Source organism: Hypanus sabinus, chromosome 32, assembly GCF_030144855.1.
Source record: "Hypanus sabinus isolate sHypSab1 chromosome 32, sHypSab1.hap1, whole genome shotgun sequence".
Lineage (NCBI taxonomy): Eukaryota > Metazoa > Chordata > Chondrichthyes > Myliobatiformes > Dasyatidae > Hypanus > Hypanus sabinus.
In genome coordinates, this window is record NC_082737.1 from 4,069,091 (window position 1) to 4,075,090 (window position 6,000).

Below are 6,000 nucleotides of genomic sequence, written 5' to 3' on the forward strand. Positions count from 1 at the left end.
TGTCACGATGATCCTGAAAAGATGTCACTGTTTCACCAATCAGAACCACCCTGTCGCTCATTCCGGATGGCAGCTAACCTTGTGTGAAAGTCTTACTCTGCTGATCCACATTGAAATCCAATTCCTCGCGTTAAAATGAACCGCCTATCTTAAAAACGCATGTCATAGGAGATAAGCACGACCTATGTATCTCATATTTTTTGCCTTTCGCATATCTTTGCTTTATTCATTCTAGCTGATGAAGACCAAGTCTATCTAATCTCTTCCGATAATCTACAAGTAAGTTTTTCAACGAAGGCGGCATTCTTCTAATCTTTTATTTTCTACATTGTGACAACTTAGTTACATTCTTCCCGCTGCGAGCAGGTGCAGTCTGACCTACGTTTTGTACGACAGAAAACTGACATCACAGACTCTGACGTCGGCACCTCGCTGATGAAAGCAAGTCTGCCCTAAGCTGTTCTGGCTGTTTTTATGTGTCTGTATTTTTTTTTTCGGAGAACTATCTACTGTCACGCAAGATGTCTCAGAGGTTGGTGGTGGTTTAGATGGCGGGGAAATGAGTTGAATGTAAAAACAAACTGCACCGGAACGCCATGGGATTCAATATGACCGGCACCGACTGGAGGAACATAGCAGCTGCTAACTTAAAGGTAAACCCAGACGTTTTTGCTCGGTGAGAAACCAATTTGAAGAAACGCACAAAGTGTGAAGCAGCTAGAAAACAGATGTTCTGGAGTGTATGAACCCGTCTGCATATCGGCTTACGGAAAACTGTATTTACGGAATACAGTTCAATCCACAGTGGTAAAAACTGAGTAACATTTTGCGTAATTTTGTTGCCACATTTGTTTCGTCTACAGAAGTTTATATGTTTAATCTAAACCCTGAGTTTATCTGCTTTGTACGCACGTCAGAGATATCTGCTCAATTTGATTTCGATCTAACAACCGCATTAGAAATACGCGCCTCCCCCAAAATACTCCTCCAGCCCACTTCCCTTCACTTTGCTGCTGAGCTGTCTAAAATGGGATGAAGCTGCTCTTGGTTTATCAATTCTGCTAATCTGCAGTAAAGCCTGCAGAACTCATTTCCGGGCACGTTTAAACATTCATATTCTGGTGCGGCTTGGAGCTGGTATTGCATATTATTGATCTATAATTGAGCTAGTTTTTCCAGAAATTTGTCTGTCACATTCTCCTTCATGTGTATCCAAAACCGTGATATGCAGCGGCTGTTGCTTCTCGTGGTGATTCAGCACTTTCGTAAGTAACTCTGTCTTTCACGTTTTGCAATTTTGGATGCTGCATAAAAATAAGAAAAACACCTAAAATAGTATAAAGTATGACTGATTTTGTTAGATTGTTTCGCTTTTCATATTTATGGTTTCATCTCTTGTGAGAAACCCAGATTAGTACGGCAAGCGAGAGAAGAGATCACTCCACTCTTGAATCGGAACATGGATGAAAAAAGTACCGAGGGCTATTTTGGAAAGAATAGTCAGGTGACCTTGGAGTAGGTTGAAGTGTCGAAGAGCCTAATATGTGTTGCACCTTTCTATCTTCTATGTTACGTTCGGAAATTCTCACAGTTCTGAAATAAAGAACAAAAAGGTCGCATTGTAAGCAATATTGTAAGCAGCCTTAGGCATGACTTGTTCCTCGTGTTAATAGAGAGTAATATTGCACCGACCCTAATAACCATATAATAACCATATTACAATTATAGCACGGAAACAGACCATCTCGGCCTTTCTAGTCCGTGCCGAACGCTTACTGTCACCTAATCCCTCCGACCTGCACTCAGCCCATAACCCTCCATTCCTTTCCTGTCTATACACCTATCCATTTTTTAAAATGTCAAAATCAAACCTGCCTCTACCACTTCTACTGTAAGCTCGTTCCACACAGCTACCACTCTCTGAGTAAAGAAGTTCCCCCTCGTGTTACCCCTAAACTTTTCCCCCTTCTCTCAACTCATCTCCTCTTGTTTGAATTTCCCCTACTCTAAATGGAAAAAGCCTATCCACGTCAACTCTATCTATCCCCCTCATAATTTCAAATACCCCCTCATTCAAATTTCAAAGTCCCCCCTCAACCTGCTGCGCTCCCAGGAAAAAAGACCTAACTTGTTCAACCTTTTCCTGTAACAGGTACTTTGAACAGGTACTTTGGATCTGTCTTCACCAGGGAAAGACACAAACACCTCTCAGATGGAATAGTGGCCAAAGGAACTAGGGTAAAGGATGAACTGAAGGAAATTTATATTAGGCAAGAAACGGTATTGGATAGACTGTTGAGTCTGAAGGCTGATAAGTCCCCGGGACCTGATGGTCTGCATTCCAGGGTACTTAAAAAGCTGGCTCTAGAAATCGTGGACGCATTGGTAATCATTTTCCAATGTTCTATAGTTTCAGGAACAGTTCCTGCTGATTGGAGGGTGGCTAATATTGTCCCACTTTTCAATAAAGGAGGGAGAGAGAAAACAGGGAATTATCGACCGGTTATCCTGACGTCAGTGGTGGGAATGATGCTGGAGTCAATTATAAAAGAGGAAATTACGACGCATTTGGATATATTTGATAGAAATATCAGTCCGATCAGCATGAAATTATGAAGGGAGATCATGCTTGACTAATCTTCTGGACTTTTTGAAGATGTAACTATGAAAATGGACAAGAGAGAGCCAGTGGATGTCGTGTACCTGGACTTCCAGAAAACTTTTGATAAAGTAATCTCATAGGAGATTAGTGGGCAAAATTAGTGCACATTGTATTGGGGGCAGAGTATTGACATGGACTGAAAATTGGCTGGCTGACAGGAAACAAAGTGTAGCGATTAATGGGTCCCTTTCAGAGTGGCAGGCTGTGACAAGTGGGGTGCCGCAAGGTTCGGTGCTGGGACCGCAGCTGTTTACAATATACATTAATGATTTAGATGAAGGGATTAAAAGTAACATTAGCAAATCTGCCGATGACGCAAAGCTGGGTGGCAGTGTGAAATGTCAGGAGGATGTTATGAGAATGCGGGGTGACTTGGACAGGTTGGGTGAATGGGCAAATGTATAGCAGATGCAGTTTAATGTGGATAAATGTGAGGTTAACCCCTTCGGTGGCAAGAACAGGAACGGAGATTGCTATCTAAATAGAGTCAAGTTAGGAAAAGGGGAAATACAACTAGATCATCAGTCAATGAAAGCAAGCTTGCAGGTACAGCAGGCAGTGAAGAAAGCTGATGGCATGCTGGCCTGTTTAACAAGAGGAATTGAGTATAGGAGTAAAGAGGTCCTTTTGCAGCTGTACAGGGTCCTGGTGAGACCCCACCTGGAGTATTATGTGCAGTTTTTGTCTCCAAATTTGAGGAAGGACATTCTTGCTATTCAGGGAGTACAGCGTAGGGTCGCAAGGTTAATTCCCGGAATGGCGGGACTGTCACATGTTGAAAGATTGGAGCGACTGGGCTTGTATGCACTGGAATTTAGAAGGACGCGAGGGGATCTGATTGAAACATATACGATTATTAAGGGATTGGACACGCTGGAGGCAGGAAACATGTTCCCGCTGATGGTTGAGTACAGAACTAGAGGCCACAGTTTAAAAATAAGGGGTAGGCCAATTAGAACAGAGATGAGGAAAAACTTTTTAACCCAGAGAGTGGTGGATAGGTGGAATGCTCTGCCCCAGAAGGCAGTGGAGGCCAAGTCTCTGGATGCATTCAAGAGAGAGTTAATAGAGCTCTTAAAGATAGCGGGGTCAAGGGATATGGGGAGAGGGCAGGGACGGGGTATTGATTGTGTATGATCAGCCATGATCATAGTGAATGGTGGTGCTGGCTAGAAGGGCAGAATGGCCTACTCCTGTACCTACTGTCTATTGTAACATAGGTGCTGAAACCAAGGTAACATTCTAGTAAATCTCTTCTGTAGTCTCTCTATTTTGTTTACATCTTTCTTATAAATCGCTGACCAGAACTGTACACAATATTTCAAATTTGGCCTCACCAATGCCTTGTACAATTTTAACATTATATCCCAACTCCCTATACTCAATGCTCTGATTTATAAAGGCCAGAATACCAAAAGCTTTCTTCACCACCCTATCCACATGAGATTCCACCTTCAGGGAATATGCACCATTATTCCTAGATCAATTTATACTACTGTATTCCTCAATGCCCTACCATTTACCATGTATGTCCTATTTTTATTAGTTCTACCAAAATGTAGCACCTCACATTTATCAGCATTAAACTCCATATGTGACCTGAGATGTGGGATGTCGATTGACCTGAGTGTGAAATATATTGAATTTAATATCTGTACTAAATAAGGATTGGTTTAAGAGATTACACCTTTGTTGAACTGATGTGTTATTTTAATATGTTGCATTCTATTTTGGAACTTGTTAAAAGCTACAATAAAATAACGTTAAAGTTTAGAATTGAGTTAACAGATATTACCCTGTAAATAAGGTGCTGGAAAATTTAAGAGAATGTTTAAGAGCATTGTGTTAACGCGAGTTTTGTACTAATAGCAGTTTTGAACCTCAGGTGGCAGGGAATTAATGGATGTGACAATGAAATTATCTCCAAGAAAATGTCCCATATATTTTATGTTTCAACCTATCGGCAGAAAACTAAATCGCCATTTTGAAAATCTAATCGTTTTAGACTTAGCTTTCAAGTTCATATGAAGTTCCTAACGATATTCTGCAGTTTGGAGATTAGACAGCTGGATCTTTGACTTTTTCCTTAAAATTCTGTAGATAATCAGGTCCTGGGCTGTGATAGGCAATGCACCAAGAATGGCTCGTGGAAGCCAATTTCTGGGCTAAGAATTCCATTGCACCATGAATGGCTTCTGCGAGCTTCATTGTATTTCTAATATTCATGAACCGTGTTTTATAATTTTAGGATGTCTCCACTCCCAGTTTACTTGGATTAAATTTACCGAAATTTTATTATTTCTCTTCAGTCTCGGCCAATGTACTTTGATAACTTTGGTCATAATGTTATCCAAGTAACGTCGGTTCAAGTGACTTCCCAGGTGAAAACCCGCACAAGAGTGAAATGATATGGAAATGTTGCATGAATGATTTTGCTAATTTTTAATTTTTAATCGAGGTGCTCTTCTTTCTACATTAAGAGAGTTCTACCCGCTGGCTCATGACCAATACTTGCCTCGCAATCCCAGTAACTAAAATTGGAAGTCTACTTTTTTTTCAATTTTGTATTACATTCTGCACACATTTTTCAGGACGCAGAAACTAAGGAAGAGAAATGTTGAAATCAGTTGAATGACACGTCTAGAATCTTGTTACATGGGACATAGAACATAGAGATCTCCAGCACATTATAGGCCCTTCGGCCCACAATGTTGTGCCGACCATTTAAGCTACTCCAGGAACTGCCCTACCACATAGCCCTCTTATTTTCCTAAGCTCCAGGTACCTATCTAAGAGGCTCTTAAAATACCCAATTGTATCTGCTTCCAGTACCGCTGCCGGCACTGCATTCCACCACTCTCTGTGTAAAAAAAAATTCCCCTGACATCCCCTCACTACCTACTTCAAAAGCACCTTAAAACTACGCCCTGTCGCGTTAGCCATTTCAGTCCTGGCAAAAAGCCTCTGGCTATCCGCACGATTAATGCCCCTCAAGACCTTATACATCTTTATCAGGTCACCTCATCCTCCGTGGCTCCGAAGAGAAAAAGGTCAAACACACTCAACCTATTCGACATAAGGCTTGTCCTCCAATCCAGGCAACGTCTTGTAAATCTCTGCACTCTCTCTGGAGTATCCACTATAGCTGCGACACAAAGTGTGGGTGAAAACAACTTAGTGGAGCAAAACATAGAGTCCCGGAACCACAGAGTGTTTTCAGAATCAGCATTAATGTCACCGGCATATGTCGTGAAATTTGTTGACTTTGCGGCAGCTGTGCAATGACGTACATAGTAATAGAGTGAAAAACCGAATTACAATTAGTCTATACATATTTC